Source organism: Thalia democratica, chromosome 4, assembly GCF_965202585.1.
Source record: "Thalia democratica chromosome 4, ktThaDemo2.hap1.1, whole genome shotgun sequence".
NCBI classification, from domain to species: Eukaryota; Metazoa; Chordata; class Thaliacea; order Salpida; family Salpidae; genus Thalia; species Thalia democratica.
In genome coordinates this window covers 47,315,752-47,335,318 of record NC_139168.1, presented here as the reverse complement: position 1 = coordinate 47,335,318, position 19,567 = coordinate 47,315,752, and positions in this window count along the sequence as shown.

Genomic DNA, 19,567 nt, shown 5'->3' with positions numbered 1-19,567 from the left:
CTAAACTTTCAGTTACAGTAAGACTTCTTAGCCTTAACACCACACGGTAATGTTAGGTATGAGTTCTTTAATTTTTAAATTAAGTATTACATCTTTAACAGGTAGTTAATAGTTTTAACAGGTAGTAATAACGGTCTAAAATGTAACAAAAAATACATTACTGTATTAGATATAATTAAATGACAAATGTTTTTAATAAAGTTGATGTTTGGGGATTCTCAGTATTGAAGTTTCTAATTATTGAATGCATAGGAAGTAAATTTATATAAATAACTATTCTATTAGAATAAAATTTTAAAAATAAGCCCTGACGAGGTCCTTGACCGAAACTGAGTTTGCATTAAAAAATCTTGAAAGAATTTAATAAATATAACTTCTCCTCTAGAAGTTGAGATCGTTTTAATAGTTTTTGAAAAATCAAAACATATAAATAACTATGTTGTAATCTATTTTTGTTAAGTTATTATAGTTTTAGTTTTATAAAACCAAGAATTGTTAATTTAAATTTATTGAAAAGTATAATAATTATTCATTGTCAGTAATAAGCATGTTGAGTTTTTTTATAAATGATTTCCTTATTCGTGTTTTGATTCAGTTAATTTTCAATGACGTAATTTGAAATTTGGTTGTGGTCTTAAGTTTTTAATAAGCATAATGTTTTGATTTGATACAACTGAAAAGCATAAAAAATGAATTTAATGATTTTAACTTAAGATCTTATATTGAAAAACCAGACGATAATTTATTATTATATTGTTTATATTTTGGAAATAAATATCGAAGTGGAACACAAACTTATAGGTACAGTTAAAAACTTTATTTAAAATGTATGTAACTTGCAGCATGTTAGCCTTTTCTGCTTGGATAAGCGTCATCGAAAAATCAAGGAACACCATTAAAAATTTATGTTCTATCTTGGAAAACATTAGTTATTCACTTACGTACAAAAAAACATACGTTAAGTGTTAATAATAAACTAATATTAAAAAACCGGCAAGGAAAATTATTTTATTATACTTGTTAAAAACGCATTTAAAGTTTAAAAATAGCTAGAAAACTAATTCAAATATAAAACATAATTAAATAGAAATTTAAAATTTAAGTAGAAATACGAGTTTAAGAATGGTTTACTATAATTTCTTACTCGCAATCATTTATAAGCTGATCATTTCTAACCTAATCATATCTAACCCGATCACTTCTAACCCAATTACTTCTAACCCAATCATTTTTTACCCGATTAATTCTAACCCGACCATTTTTTACCCGATTAATTCTAACCCGATCACTTCTAACCCGATCATTTCTAACCCGATCATTTCTAACCCGATCACTTCTAACCCGATCACTTTTAACCCGATCACTTTTAACCCGATCACTTTTAACCCGATCACTTTTAACCCGATCACTTCTAACCCAACCACTTCTAACCCAATCATTTTATACCCGATTAATTTTAATCCGATTAATTCTAACTCGATCATTTCTAACCCGATCATTTCTAACGTTATTAATTCTAACTCTATCAATTTTAACTCGATCTGTATATATTAGTTTATTCTTTGTTATTTCAGAATAAAGATTTAACTAATCTTAACAAAATTGTTCTTTTATTGAAAATTAGTTTACTTTGTCTAAAACAAAACTTTATGTTTAGAAATTTTTACTTTAAATATAAATATTTATTATTGTAGGAAGTTTGCTGTCCTACGCTAAACACAGTTGCACAACCTTTCATTTTAAAATAACTTGAAGCTTGTTACCACCAAAAAACTTCTCTGCCAAATTAAGCTAAACATACTGAGACGATTTAGTAAATTTTTTCAATGATTTTGTAGAAAAATAGTCTAAATAACGCACTTCTACATCAAAACAGGGTTCTGGGTCACTTTTATTAAACTTATTTAGAACATACTAGAATGCCTGAATTAAATCAAACAAAAAAATTCAACAACTAATTTTCTTCTCGTTCAAACATCAACCCGATATACACATCCTCAGTTTTACAGTTGTTTTAGATATTCTGATAATGTTCATTTCATTTGTTTTTATTGCTTTCTAAAGCATAATCGATACAATTAAAATGAACATTATCAGAATTAAAGTACAGACGAATGTATAAAATACATCAAAAATTTAAATGCTTTAACTAGAAACAAAGTTTAAAACCTTAAGTCCAAAGCACACTAACAATACAGGTCAAATGAATATCTATCAAAAACATTGAGAATGGTTGTAAAAACATGTGTTTAATATTTACATATGCAGCTAACTATAGAATGAACAAAATCCTTAATATTAAATCAAGTGTATTGTAAATTAAAAAATAAATTTTGTATTGCTGAAAAGTTTTAATGAAATAAAAATTAAAGGTAGATTCAAAAGCTTTTTTGATATGCGTTCAAATTACATTAGTAGACTTGTTGCTAAAAAAGATGCATAAAAACTTCGATGTAGTTTTTATGAGTCTCTTCTTAAACTATTGATTTGACTATATTTATTTTTTAAATGGTTTTTTTAGTTATTATTTTGTTTTTATTTACGTTATTTTGGTTCTTTTTACTAAAGTAGATTTAAAATAATATATATGTCAGCTAAAGTACTAATTTAAGTCGTAATTAAAACATTTTGGATATCATATAAACTTAAGTAAAAGTTTTTAAGAAGATTAACTAAACGAGATTTAATTACTCTCAGACTTGTTATACAAATAAACAAGTCTGTTTAAGTTTTAGTGACTTTTTTTGCTCTAGCACTAAGTAGGAATTTATTAATTAAATTCAAGACGGTAATCTGACGTAACATACTTCTGTGGTCTGTTACATGACAATCTGTTTTATTAGCTAGGTTAAATATAAAAATTATGCTTTTACACTTTATATAACAAAATTATTTAGTTTATCATAATGATTGTTTAAATTCCATTATCTTATTTGGCCTACGGAAGTTAAAGAACGAATTGTATAAATTTTTAAGATGTAACTGAATCTAACCAACTATTAAATAGTAAAAAATTAGTCAACAATTATACAATGTTTACGACAGACTTACAATGTAGTTTATAGACCGTAATATGTTGATTTTATCCTAATATTAAATATGTAAAGCTTTATTTTTAAAAATTTACTTTTGATAAAACTTATATAGCTACGTAAGTTACAAGAAGATCCAACTGAAATATAATTATAACTACTTACTTTATGAATTCTATTAAGAAGAGCTCAAAATATTGTCAAACGATTTAGTAAATTGTATATAATTAAAGAATTATTCATAAAATATAGAGTTAAATAAAACAAATATAAATTTATCTAAGTTGAATTGAGAGCTATCTGAAATTTTTAAAATTAATTTAATTCGACTTTTTCATTGAGTTTTGTTGATATTTGGTTTAAATTTATAAAATTTCAGATAGTTCTCCATTCAACTAAGATAATTTTTTTAGATAGTCCTTAAATCTGGTTAAATTTCAACTATTACATTAACTTAAATAAAATTAGAATTTTTTTAACTTTTCAGTGACTTTAAGTATTGTAAATGTTTTGTTGATAGTTGGCTTAAAATTCCAATTTTAGATAGTTTTTAATTCCATTTAGATAAATTTCAAGGTATAAATATGTTTTAAAATTTTAAAAAAGCTCTTAATCCAGTTAGTTTTTTTTTGACTCATTATGTTAATTTAATACAATTCGTTTGAAAATTAGTACTAATTTTACCTATTTATTAGTACTGATAAGCTTGAATTCTCGAAAATGTAACATTTTAGTTTTTTGTTTAGATTTTCATGCATGAATAACTTTTTAAATAACATTATAAATAAGCAGCATTGTTATGTGCAGTTTAGTATTTTATGTAACTTGAAAAGGTCACAATTTTTTGTCACCGAAACCTGGTTGTAAATAAAATATTTGATTTACACATTTTTATTTACTGACTGGGTTAGAAACGATCGGGTTTAAATGATCAGGGTAGAAATGATCAGGGTATAAATGATCGGGTTAGATATGATCAGGGTAGAAATTATCGGGTTAGATATGATCAGGCTAGAAGTGATCGGGTTAGAAGTAATTGGGTTAGATATGATCGGGTTAGAAGTGATCTGGTTAGAAGTGATCAGGTTAGAAATGATCGGGTTAGAAATGATCGGGTTAGATATAATCGGGTTAGAAGTGATCAGATTAGAAATAATCGGATTAGGAATGATCACGTTAGATATGGTCGGACTAGAAATGATCAGGTTAGAAATGATCAGGTTAGGAATGATCGGGTTAGGAATGATCGGGTTAGAAATGATCGGGTTAGAAATGATCGGGTTAGAAGTGATAGAAGATTAGGAATGATTGGCTCCCAAGAAAAATAGTCCTTCGCAGGCATCATTAAAATGAAAACTCGTTTGGTGGCTTTGGAATTTAAAAAAGCTTTACTTAAAAACCAAATATGCAATAAAAAATTACGGAAAAAAACTCGGGACAGCTTACTCACAGCAAAGAAAACAGCGTATTAGTAAAGTTATACCGCGAAAAATCTTTAATTTGCTTCTTATAGATAGTTTATTTTTATTTAAATTAACATAATTGGCAAGAAAGTTTCGCTTGTTTGACAGATTGGGCCCGCAGGACGCCGTAATCCGAGCCTCTGCAATATTCTTCTTTTTATGTAACTAAATTAAAGTTAGTTATTAAAAATAGCACAGAAAAAAAACAAAAAAAACATAATTAGTTTTAGCTAGGTACTTTAAAAACTGTTGATATGACGTTACTAGCAAGAAAACTTAAAATAAACTAATATATACTATTAAGAATAAAACAAACACATTTCATTTTTCTTAAATTTATTTGAGTACTTTCAAGTAAGTCTTTTCAAAAATTTTATTTTACTAAATCAAACTAAATTAAATTTGAAATAAACCTATAATGTAGTTAAAACGTTTTAGTTTACAAATATAAAATGACGTAAAAATGAATTGTACAAATTCACTAGAAGCTAAAAAGAATTAATTAGTATAAGGACTTAAAAAGTCTAATTTGATATACGAACTTTTTCTGCTTACATAAACTGGGCCTAAAGATTGAATGCATAAGGCATCTAGAAAATGTAGCTGAAAAGAGTTCTCCGCTTTCACTAAAATTGAAAAGTTATCCTTTTATAATTTCTCGCACACTCATGATTGTCCAACAAATGTTGTCCAATCGCAGAGAAGTTGTTTTTCGTAGGTTTCTTAGAACGACCATCAAACCAAATTCAAAATATTTTTAAAGGTTTTAAAAGGAACTTTCGATAGTTGTTTTTACCAGCAGCTACTTGTATTTCTGCTGAAACCTCTTTCTAAAATGACAGACTTTGTGTAAACATTATCAAGAGTATTAGTAGCGTGTGCACTGTGCAATAGTCATCTTTATACTTTAGTGGTTTTTAGCATGTTAATAATAGGTTTAATGTAGGTAAATAAGGACCAGGATTTTATAAGTACACACTGCCGGTTGAGCACGTATTTTACTGTTTTCAAAGTGTGTACTCAAGCGACAGTTTACTGTATTATCAAATAAATAAATTAATAAACTTGCATATACAGAAAAAAGTAATAATATCTATAAAAAAATCATTTTTTGATATCGTAATACGCAATGAAAAATTCTAGAAAATTGCTACAAACTAGACCAGACCAAAGTCATCAAAACCAAACAAACATAACTAATAATAACCATCCTTGAAGACGAAAGTATTTACAAGCATTGTTTTAAAACATACGAAAATAACATCTCGATGCAGCCTTTTTTGATTTCATTTAACAACTGGTGTTTTGGTAAAATATACCTCAGTTCAAGCTTGAATCTCCTGAGAAAGCTTTGATGTTTTAAATTAAATCTTTTTACCCTAATAAGCTAAAAACTTAAGACACTACAAAAGTTGTTAAATAAATTTTTGTTTTTGATTATTTTGTTGAATAGTTTTGTGCTTTTTCTATATCTTTTATAAAAGAACTAAAACAAACTAAATTGTTTTTTTAACTAGTATTACAAACACAAACACTTGTATTTAAAAGAACTTTCACCGCTTAGTATGTTTTTGTTGTTTTTAAATACTTTCAGCACAATTTTTAAAATTTATACTATTAAGTAAATTAACTTCATTATTTTTTCTGTTCTACATAAATCTATTTATAGTTATATGTAATTTTTTTTTGTTACGCTAGATATTAATTACTCCATAAAAAAAAATACTTTTCTTTAGCTTTTTTAAGCTTCATGGTTTGTTAGTAAAAATTTTTTTGAGACAGGTTTACAAAAATAATTTTTAGGTATAAGAATCATAAATCTAGAAAATATTCTGTAATTAAAGAATAATAAGAGTGTAACATTCTAGGGTTGTTGTTGTGATTTTTTGTTGTAGCACCGTGAACACTTGCTTGCGTATTTGAGCATACGATTTTCCTACACTTTGTGATTTTTATTGTTGAGATTTTAGCCTTGTGAGTGTTCTCAAAATGGCGTACCACTGAGGGTTTTTTATTTGTTTAAAAGATAGTTTTTGCTTTTACTGTTGGTTATTTAAAAGTTAAACATTAATGGAGCAGGTAAAATTACACATGATGTAACACATTAGCTTTGCCAAAATAAATGAACGCCTATTACCCTTGATAAACTTATTTCATGAATGAATGCTAACTTAAGATATACTCTTTATTTGTCAGTTGTTTCCATTTCAACAAAAAATGTAATGTTTTAAACTAAAAGAAACTAAATGTTTGTTATTTTTAATTAATACTTTAAAGTTATACTCTTAAAAATTATTTTTTAATGGCAGCCTAGATTAAAAGTTACTTAAATTAAATTCTTATTGTTGTTTACTTTTATCGCAGACTAATGTTTATATATTAATTGCACTATATAAGTATAATAGACATATGTTTTCTTTTCAACTTGCTGAATTTTTTTATTAGTTATTATTTTTTATTCGGTAAAGGACTCTGTACGTTTTAATCTCATAAGAATTGTAATAACAATAAATATAAACTACTAACTGACAAGTATATAGTAAAAGAGCATATTTTTCAATGTATTTATATTTGAAAGTATGTTTTAAAGCTGATTCGTTAACAATACCAACAAAACAGCAAGAAAATGTTTTCTAAAACTACTTTTATTTGTAGTTTGATATATAAGTATCTTTAAAAATTATTTTAGCAGAAATAAGAAACTTTTTCATGCTTCATAATTTTATATTTTTACTTTAAAGTTTTTGATAAAATTTTTAACAAGAACTTAAACTATTAAAGATTAAATTACAAATTTTAAATAGTTGAGGCGTTTTTTTTCGGTTGCATAGATATATATTAAATACTGCTGTTTAATACAATTTGTCCACAATAAAAATAAAACAGCTTGGTATGATCAATAAAAAATTGAGCTTGAAACTAAGTTTTTACCAATTATATATAAATTTAAAGACTGTAATCGTCATCAAAATATCTTACTTTTTTAGACGTTTAAAAAAAAATTAAACTAAGATTGGAAAACTATACTATTAGAAAATATTTAATACTTGCTTGTAAACAAAATTCTTTTAGTAATAACTATTTTTAAATTTTTTGTTTTTTACAACTATTTCGAAACTAAAAATATTTCGGTTAACCTTAACACCTATCAATAGCTTTAGTCGAAATTAAAAATAAAAACTTTTTGCTTATTATCTTTTAGTTTATAATGAGCTAATTTTTAAGTGTTAGCAAAAGTGCTATTACAATGCTTTTGAACAAAACGTTTTTGTACACTACCTTTAAAAATTTCTTATACCATAATACAACTATTTTTGTTCTCAAAAATAAAAAATATTTATTAAATTTATACTAGTTTTAAACCTGCATCTATTTTGGTAGTAAATATAGTATTGTAAACAGTTTGATCTACATTTTTCTTTGATAGAAATTATAAATATACCTAACTATTTTATTCTAATTATTCCAATAAATAAAAATTCATCTTGACAGTTTTATCTAATCACTGTTTTTGGTGAAAATTAAAATAACTTAGTTCTCTGTTTAGTTCAGTGTATTTTATCTTTATATATTTCTATAAAATCTTTTGAATTAAATAATTGAACAATTTATTGATCACGATAATAAACCTACGCTCAAGTATTACGGTCTAAGGGTCAGGTGTATAGAAAGACCTTTCGGTCATCGAGCTACACACTAACTATTTACTTTATCTATTTTGTCTTATAAAAAAAAACAAAAATAAAATATTTTGAATTAAGAAATTGTAATTATGCAAAAATAAGTATATAAGAAGAAGAAAAACACTCATTGAAAAATAAAAAAAACATAATATGATTTTTTTACTCAGTATAACTTATCATAAAAAAACGGTATTAAAGTCTTATTTTATTATAAAAATAACTTTAGCTGACTGGCTTATTGTTTAAAACTGTAAATGTATACCTACAAACTTGAATATAACAGGATAAACCACATAAGCAAACAACAAAAGAGATATACTAAAAATGTTTATACAATAATTTTCTTATAAGAATAAATTAAATACAAAACTCGCTAAAAACTAGTTATGTGCAAAAAAAGATATCAAAGTTACTGAAAAAGCTACAACGGCTTTTTGTTTTTAAGCATTGTGGAAAAGATCTTTGGAGGTTTTATACTCATTCGGTTAAAACAACTTGCAAAACACGTATATCTATAAAGCAAGACAAATCGTTAATTTTTTTTTTCGTGTTTCAAATGAGAATTGTAAGCTCGATTATTTTTTTAAAAGCTTGTTTGTTCTATATAAAATAAACAATATTTTTTTTCTGACTTTTAGTTGACAAATTTTATTTTCGATATTTTTGTTTAATCTAAACAAAATGTTATATCTATAAAGCAAAAAGAATCGTTTGAGATGTATTTTGTCTAAATTTTTTAAGATTGTAAGCTCTATTAAATTTTTAAGAAAACGTGTTTATTGCGAATAAGTGTTCAAAAACGCGAACACCTGATTTTGAATATTTTCGAAAGTTTAGATTACTCAAGAACAGTATAATAAAAAGAAACTGAAAAAGTACATATTGATTGTGAGTCAAGATCTAAAAAAGATAGTTTTTTATAATCATAAGCATCTCTTGAACAATTCAAATTGCAAGGAAAATTATAATGATGATAGATAAACAATTTATACAAAGAAAAATTATGTAGCACTTTTCAATTTCAAAATAGCTGCTCCTTTTAACTTTTGAACTAAAACTCTATTAAAAACATGATTTTTTCAACTTAAAATTATACAAGTAACATGGACGGGTAATGCTTAATTTACTTATTAACTCTGTTTCGTCACCTTTCAAGTTTGTTTAGTTTTTTGTTTTTAGTTTATTCTGAACTTTAAGTTCTTATATAATTTTTTTCGTTTAATTCAATTTTTTCAATTAAAAAGTGAGATGTTCAAAGTATTTTTATTAGACGTAGCAATGTTTACGACGTTTTATTTAGACGATATTAAAAGATACTTTTAGTTTTTAGCAATTTTCGCTGATAGAGTATCAAACAAAAATATTTCAGATAAATCTGGAATTTAAAGTATGGCTAAAATTTGTTTTTCTTTGTTTATCAGCACTATAATAAAAATAAAAGTTCTAAGTAACTTATAAAAGTAAAGTGCAATATATAACTTGAGATTAATACTTACATGTTGAAGTAAAACTATAAGACATACCAATGTTTTTAAAAGTGTGCCACAACTTAAATTAAGTTACTAACGTTTCTAACTTGATATTTTACTTCTAAAGAGTCTTAAATACTATTTTTGTTGTTAAAAATTACTTCATGTCGTATTAAATAAGTTAACTTGTTTTTTCTGCAACATCAAAGCTAAAAGTTTACTTTTCGTTAAAAAAATCTAAAATACCGATAAAAACTTTAACTTAAACATTCTATGACGAGCTATTTTTTATTCTTACGTTAGTTTTATTATTAACTATTAGACTGATGTAAAGAAAAAATTGTGGAAACCTTGGCTACTAAATTTTTGCTTACGTTAGTGATTCTTAATCTAAGAAAAAAAACATCGTTGTTTTATTTTTTACGGTGTATTTATAATTTTTAACTAAAAAAATCGTAGGCTTAATGAACATAAAAAGTAGATTGTAGCTTTAACGTCTTACATGGTTATTATTTTTTATTTTTAGCTAAATAAGTTTACGTTTTACAGTTTTGAAATATGTTTTCAATTCTTGTTTGTTAATTTTTAAGCATCGTAAATGTTTTACTTAATGGTTGATAGAAAAAAGCCTTACGCTGGCATTTTTAAAATAATTATAACTAGGAGGATGTAGTATACCTTAAAGTAACATATAAAGCTAGAAGAGCAAAAAAAGTCTACTTAATTTAAAATTTATATTCAACAAGAAGATTTACTTTCTTCGAAGTAAAGAGTTGCGACCTCCTTGTATGCAGGCGCATTTTATTAGGTTGAATGTAGAATTGAACAAAATGCCTCAAAGTTGATGAAAGAGTAGAAATAATATTGTTTTTTTTTGAAAAACACCTGTGAAAACATACTAAGGAAAATGGCTTGATCAAAAAATAAGTTAATTTATTCTAGGTTAGTTATTACATGTAAAATATAGAAGCTGGTACAACCTTTTCTATCTCAAGAACTAAAAGGCATCATCAATATCGACTTGCAGTTTTTTCAAGTTATAAAAACTGACAGAGTAACTACTAGCTAGCTATAGTTCTTTAGACAGAGCAAGCATCATTAGAATTGAGAAACCCAAGCGGAAAATAAGCATTGAAATCCTAGAACCACCTTGCTCATTAGTGATGAAGTCAACAAACTTCTGATATTCCCCTAGATGATTCTTGCAATTCAGATTTGGAAATGGTTTCAATTAACAATCTTCCAAATAAACGTTCACACAAGCGTTTTGTAAAAAAAAGAGGTGTGTTACTTTTTTACCTTCTGACTTTCTTATATACGACAGGTTAGTTGCAGCAGTAAAAATAACTAAAACTACTCTGATTGACTTATCAAAAATTGTTTCTGTTTGAATTGATGTTGGTGGTGGAGTTAAAAATTTTGCCAACACAAGTTCTTTATATATTGTAAATGATTTTACCAAGATAACTAAAGTAGTTTCTTACGGTAGAAGAGTTAGTAATAGAATGGTAGGTCTTTTTCAAAAAAAAGAACTCTGTAACCACCATTAATATGGCTTTTGACACAACAGCTGCAATACAGGGCGCTACTCAGGTGCTTGTGTGACATTCCAAAACTGTCTTGTAAATCCAATATTTTGGCTAGCTTATCGACATCATGTACTAGAGCTGCTACTAAAAAAATTTTCTGTTTTCTAGCCAAAACAAAATCAAAAAATCCTAAATTAGAAATCATTAAAAAATTAAAGAGGCATTGGAAAAATATCTTGCAACAGTTAGTTGGAGATTTTGTTTGTTGAGAAATTACTTCTGAAATTCTTCCAAAATATCCAAATCTTAGAAATTGCCTTGTCTGCGTGATGATTATAAAGAGCTTTTCAAACTAGCCTTGATTTCCAATGGAATTAAACCTTCGCAAGCTTTCACTCAACAACGTCCTGGAGCTGTATTCAGAATAAAGATGATGGATGAGTAAAGTCGTTTATGCTCTTAAGATAGTTTTGTCTTCAACTATTCATGAGCTTTGCCCTATTAACGTGGCAGTCGTTCAGGAGGCAATCTAATGTATGAAGATGTATGGCAAAGAGATCTCGTAAACATTTTTGGACGTCGCTAAGGCCTTCGATTCGGTTGACCACCTCAAGACCATTGAGACGTTGATGCACATGGGCGTGCCGAGGTGAATGCTGGTAGCAGTCGCTAACCTGTATCGGGGCAACAAGGTCACTCTGAACGGTAGGGTGATGTACGTACGCAAAGGAGTCGTCCAGGGTGACCCGCTGTCGCCGACTATATCCAACCTAGTTTTAGACCAGATTCTGTGGGACGCTCTCGCGGGATCGGATCGCGTCATGATGACGGGTTCCGTCACAAGCACGCGCTCAGCTATACGGCGTACGCGGACGACACCTGCAGCGCTGCAGCGCAAGATAGACCGATTGACTGCTCGAATGAAGCCTTACGGCTTGAAGATTAGGCTGGCAAAATGCGCTGCCGCGCACCGAAAACCACCAAAACCAAAAACCGAAACCACCGAAAACGGCCTCTGGTACGTTGCCAGCAGGCCGAAGATCACGCTTTATGGCCAACGGGTCGCCAGTCTAACTTCCGAACAGCACTACCGCTACCTCGGTATCGAGTTGCACCCTGAGGAGAGCAATCATCTGAGCTTAAACATTGAGAGGCTGTTGGGTAGGACCGAAAGCTGTCGGGTCACGGTGCGAAAAGAAGCAGCACATCAACGTGTTTCCGTGTCATCAGAAACAAAAAAATAAACCTCTACTTCTTGGTCTAATGAGAAGCAAGCTCTAGCAAACTTTATTGGAATTGATTTTGATTTTTTCATTATCAAACCTCCAGAACAATGGACGATCGATAAAGATTACTTAGATGCAAAAGCAATAGTAAGTTACATAAAGGTTGACAACGAGGAGTTAAATTGTCCAGCAATTTTGTAACTCCTTCGAGAATTAAAGACACGCTTTAAGACATTCTACTAATTATCGAGAATGGTAGGAAAAACGTACTAAACCCAAGAATAATCTTATAATTAGAATAATGCCATAATATAGATATAATCATAATTTCTAATAGGCTAACAGCTAAGAAGCTTCTTGTTATATTGCTGTTTTTTATACAAGATTTCGCATTTAAAAGATTAAACTAAGCTTTTCTACAAAATTTTAATTTTTGAGGGGCAAAAGATGCTTTTTTTGGGGATTGATTCGGGTCGGAAATGTTGGATTTGATCAGGTGGAAAATGATCGCGGGTTGAAACTGAGCGTGTCCTATTAAAATGGAAACAATAAAAACCAAAAGTTTATCATACTTATACCAAACTTAATGTAGTAGTAAAAAAATGAAAATTAATTTCAAAATAACGTGCTAAAGATGTTTATTCGATTATAAATACTTTTTTTGCTAATATATGAAATAAATAAGAATAGTAATTTTTAGTGGAGTAGTTCAGTAATCTTCTTTTTGACTAAAAATGTGGCTACTTTAAATATTTGTAATCGTACTTTTGTTCATTTAAGATTTTAGGGTAGAAAGTATTTTTTCTCCACAAAAAGGATCTTAATGTAAATCTTAAAGTATATGCTATAAGTAAGCTTTTATAGAATATAAAAATTAATTAACTTTTTAGATGTAGTCATTTTTGTAAAAGTGTTGGATACAAGCATTTTTACTGCAACTTTATTATCATGAACTTTCTTCAAAATTTAAAAGCTGACTAAAAAAAGGTATCTTTTTCTTTATTTTTTAGGTAATTGACTTCAGACTTTTAGAAAATGATCCTTGCGTTACAAGAAAAATTTCATTTTAGGGATTTAAAAAATGGTTGAAAAGCATGAATAACAGAAAAAATTTCCGTTGAATTATAAAAAATGATTTAATACGATTATATATTATCTAACTTAGGATCGACTGAGAAACTTTGAGAAAAAAATGCTTAAAAACTGTTGGATAAAATAGATTGCCAATAAAATAGCCTTTTTTGTCTTTTAATTTGATACATACTGAACCATTGATACATACTGAACTCTCCGACTTCTTAGCTATATATTTTAAAGAAAATTTAGATCTAATAAACGATAAAAAGCATAGTTTAAGTTAAAGATCTTTAGTAATAAATCAACATTTGAAAAAAAGTGAATTACTCTTATGGCGTTAATAAAATGTATCTAATTTGGTGTTTTTAAAATAAATAAACATTGTTTGAAGAATTTGAGAACATTTTTGTGCATACTAGGGTAAAAAACTCAATAACAAGATCAACTGCAATAAAAAAATAAGTTGCAGGTTTAAGATAAGTTTAACTTTAGTAATTAAAAACAACAAAATAACTTTATGTGAATGTTTTAATCTCAACAAAAACATATTTTCGATAAATTTTTGTTGTGTTAAAATTAGTCTGGTTTTTCGTTTATTTTAACTCCTTAAAAAACTAAAGAGTTAATGTTTGGATAAGGGTTCCTAAAACTCGTTGAATAAACTACAAAGATTTAAAGTAAAAAGTAAAAATCACCCCCTACATTCAATGTACTTAAAGCTAAACATTTTAAACTAAACTACGTTTTGTACAGGTTTTTCATTAAACAAATTTATATTGTTGTAGTACTATATTATATAAAACGTTTTAATACATAAGACAATAAAAAGATAATTTACTAATTTAATTTTTTTAAAGCCTGCTAAGAAAGCCGAAGAAAACATTCAGACAAGTTTGAAGTAGAAAATTTATTTATTTTAATTTTGTTTATAAGTATATTTTTGCACAAGAAAACAATATTTTGTATAGCACACTAGTTTCAGTACTAGGCTACTAATACTGAGTTGCACTTTTAATAACGAAAAAAATGTATATTTTTACGGTTAGGTCACTTTTACATTTTTTTACGTCTTATAAAGTAAATTGTAAACTAAATGTATTACAACGACAAAAGAAAGCTTTCACAAGTAAATAATTTTTCTAGAAAAATAGTTTTAGTACACAATAAAAACAACAAATCTAAAATGTTAAAAATTTACTTTGAAAATAATTCAGTGAAAATAAATCAATAACAATTTGTCAAGATATAAAATGTTTGAACATAACCTTTTAGAGCAATAACTAGCTGAATATTTTTTTTTTAGTTAATTTAGTTGTATAACAGCTGTTCAAATATGTACAGACTAAATAAAAGTATGGTTGATACCTTTCTTTATTAAATAACATGTTATTTTAATTTCAAATCAAAACATTTATTTATCTGAAATCAAAGCATTTAAGATTTTTCAAATACTTTATTTGACTGTTTTAGGTAATAATTTTTATTTTATTCTCATCTGGACATGACATTAAACTTTATCCTGGTGTACGACTTAATAACCCAAAGGTTTTTTCGTACACCAGGTCCTTGGACCAAATTTTTGAGCGCTTTTTTTTCGTTTAATAAACAATATATCTGTGATCCATATTTTTCAAAAACATAATGTTTAATAACTTAATATTAGTTCTAAAAGTATTCAAGACAAAGTTCAAATAATTTTCGTTTATTGGGTACATTATCCGTAATACAACATAAAATGTTTTGTTTTCATATACTTTTTACCACAATAAAAAAAAATCTTATTTATGAATATTCTTTATAAATATGAAATTAAAAAACGTTGTGTTCTACTTGTTTGCAATAAAAAAAAGAATCAACACTGTTTAAATTTACAAAATTAAAACACTAATCAATAACGACAAAAAATATTTCTTTTTACTCTTAACACGTGAAAATTTATAGAATAAAAATAAATAAAATAAGTTATTATAAATATAAAATTATAAAGAAAACTCCTTAAAACTGTTTTCTCTTAAAAGTTGAGTCCTAAAAAGTATGCATCAATTTATTTAAGTTTCTCAAAACTAAATTTTAAAAATAGAATTGTTTTAGAAAATTTACTTTAGCAGTTTCCATGCATTTTCTACATCCAGTTGTGTCTAAATTTAGCAGAGTTTAGCGCTTAACTATAAATATCGCATCAGTACATAATAAATTAATTGAGAATCTACACTTAGTGCTTTTTTTCTTCTTTCGTTTAAATATAAAAGCGTTTGAATCTTTGAAAAATAATTTATATAGTATAGGTTGAGTTTTGTAGATGACAAAAAATGATTGAAATAAAAAAATCTAATAAATAAAAAGTTCAAACTTTTGAAATGTTTGTTGAATAGTATGTCTTAAAAGTTGTTTATTTTAGTACAGTATTCTTTTATTAGTTAGATAGCACGAGAAAAAAATAATAAGCTTTAAAGTACAAACCTAATAACTAAAATCGCTTAACTGTTACGTGTTCACAATAGCAATAATATAAAAACATTAACATAATTTTTTTTGCAACCAAAAATTACCTGTAGTTTAGGCCACAAATTAAGTAATCAATAATTTCATTGCTCAAAAATTTAAACTGATCAATATAAAAAAAGGTATATAGACAAGGAAAATAATTTTATTCAGTCAAAATACTTTATGATACTTAAGTTTTAAGTTGTTGTTTAAAACTTCTATTCTTTTGTTTTTGCGATCTAAGATAGTTTTATTTTAGTTTAAGTAAAACTTTAATATAGGTCTTGTATAAGTAGTTTTGTTCAACTGCAGAAAAAGGTATTAAAAAAAACTGTATTTTACAAAGTTGTACTTAAAACTGTCTAGTGTAAAGAGTATAACTAGTAGTATAATTATTTTTGATTCGTTTAAAATCAAATGCTTTTGGTTTAATTTATATTTACTTGAAATACTTATATGTCGTTTAAAACAACAAAGTATTTAGACATAGTAAGTAAAGGCTGATAAACTTTAGTTGAATAATACTTAATATTTATTAAATAAAATTAGAAACTATTATCTAAAATTAAAAAAATTACATTTTAAAATCAAATTTACATAGGATTATTTGTTATAGTTTATTGAGTAAAAAACATAACTAATCACATTTTAAATACAACTTCCCTAATTAGTTTTAAGTTGGCATAATTTTCAATAGTTCTCAGATTTATTACAATATGAAACAGCAAGCTAACAAAAAATTAAACATATACTCTATACAAAAATTTTACAAACTTTGCTCAAAATAATAATCTTTTCAATATAATAGTTAATATAAGTTTTGTTTTATTAGTCTAACTGTAAGAGGAACAAAAAAATAGTAAATTTCTTCTTATATAACTTTTAGCATGCTAAACTAGTTATCAAGAAAAAATAGCGACACATAACAATAAATTCTATGTTGCTACTATTGTAAAAGAATAAAGTTTTTTACTTCATTCATATAAAAACTGTACTGATAAATATTTAAAGTTTGATTTCATACTTTATTTAAGAATTTAAATTGTTATGTTGTAAATTAATCAATGAATGGCTTTAAAGCAGATGAAACTTATAACTAAGTTTGTTATTTAAAGAATAATTTAGAAATATTTTTATTATTATTGTTTTGATATGTAAAACTGCATAAGTGGTAAAATTTTGTTTTATTTAAAACACTTACCGTTCTGTTTTACTGTGTAGTTTTTACTCAATTTTTTTTATATACGTTACATTTGTCATTAGTTTATTAATTTTGTAACTTTAATTAAGAAGTATATTTAGAAATAATGTTTTTTGTTTAGAATATCTTTATCAAAAAGCAATAATCGTTTATAAATATATTCCAAATTTAAGCTACTTAAAAATGCTATAGGGATCCTTTAACAATAAAATGAAATATAGATCAACGATTTAAGTTCGTAACATGCTTTTTAATGAACTATAATCTTGTAAACATTTAATCAATTAAACTATACGTAGTTAAATTTTTGATAGTCTTTAACATAACGTTACAGTCGAAAAGTATCATAGAACTAAAATAGAAAGTTATTTAAGGTGAAAATCATAAATATTAAAAGAAAAATGTTCAAAAAAAGTTCAGAATTATAAATACAACTTTGTTTAAAATATCACAAAGACTTTCAAAAGTTATGACTGAAAAATCTGATAAAGCATCAATCATTGAAAATGAAGAGCAAAAAACTGTCCCCGAAACATCAACAGTTCAGTCGTCTTGTTTGATACCGAACTTTTACCAAAACTTGTTTGCTGATTCTCAAGCATTTCGTCAGTCCTTTTTGTGGAGTCAAGCGTTTATTTATGCTTTCAAAATGTACAACTCAATCATAGTTCAAAGTCATAACACTTCGTATTTGCGCCATTATTCTCAAGTATTTTTATTGTTTAGATAAAACAAAGTTAATGTAATACTATAACTTTCCAATGTTTTTTTAAACTTTTTAATTAAACTTAACATTATACTTATTATTTTTGTAGTGCTTAATGACACTTTAGACATGATAATAAGAAAACATCTTTAATATGTAATTTAAGATGTTTTTTATTCTTCAGATTTGTCAAAACTTTTGCTTTGGACAGCCGCTTCCTTCAATTTTAACTAGCTATCTAAAATTTAATCAACATAGTGCTCATCAAATAGGTATTTTTTTCTTATAATGCTAACCTTAAGTAAGAAAACTTAAAAAAATCATGTTTTTGTCAATGAAAAACTATTTGTAAATGAAACTAAGTTTGAATTTCAAATTAACTTAGTTATTTTTTTGGGCTTAACATGTTTTTTTTTTTTTAAGTTTATACTTTTTATAGTTATAGTAAGATTTTTTTAAGAGCTGAAGATTTTATATAAATATAACTATAAAAAGTTATTGAATAGAGTAAAGTAAGCTGTTGTAGGAAATAATATCAGAACGTATCTATTTTTATTAAAAAAATTTTAAAGTGTGAAATTTTGTAATTGCAATAAGTTTTATTATTCTTAATATTTTTTCTTCGAAAAAAAAAATTTAGGTACAATGTATTTTATATTTTTAGAAAATTTCTAAACATTTAATATTATACTAAAAAGCTTTAAACTATTGATTTATATATGATATTACAAAAATAATGATATATTATGACATTATCTTATGCTTTTCGAAAATTGCTTATATAAAACGAAATATAATATAACACTTATTTATATCAGACTTATTCTTGATGTGTAAGTTATAAATTCGGTTGATAGCTACTATTTTTGTACTATATACACCAACTGTTCTAAACTATGCTTAAATGTAGGGATCGGCAGACTACGACCCGCAGGCCAGATTCGACTAGTCAAGCTTATATTTTTTAGCTTGTATAAAACAACCGAAGTTTCAATTCAGACTTAGAAGTTTTTATAAAAAGAAAATATCTTTTAAATTGATTAAGAGTTATAACAAGTAGTAGCATTCTACTTGTTTAAAAAGTTAGCATATTAAGAAAAAGATTAATAAAAGACTAGTACTCAGAAATTGAACAGAAAAATGAATATAGTATAAAGGGTAGTATATAAAAGTTGTAGTTCTACTTGTTATACTACCTTTTATACTATACTTATTTGTTCTGATCAATTTTTGAGTACTAGTCTTTTATCAATGTTTTTCTAAATATGCTAACTTTTGAAACAAGTAGAAAGCTACTACTTAGTGAACAAAAACTAACTTAAAGCTTTTTTTCAGTTCAAACCATTATAAATTGAGTCTAAGTGTAATAAAAATATCATATATAGAATTTTTGTGTGACGTAGTATATTAGTTAAGCTAATTAAATACATGCTTAAACAAAAAATTACTTTTATTTACTTATTTTTTTTGCAAATTATTTTGAAAATACTTTTAAATAGTATGTGTTAAAAAAACTTTAGTCTTCATCGTACTTTTGATAAACAAAATGGCAACTTTTTTTAAACTTTGTAATAAAACCTAAACAGATAAATATTAATTGTTTGTAATAAATTTTTACAGACACTTCAAGGTTAACGCGATAAGTCTTTATTAATTTTAAGTTTCAAAGTAGATGTGCTTGATAATTAGATAAGTGG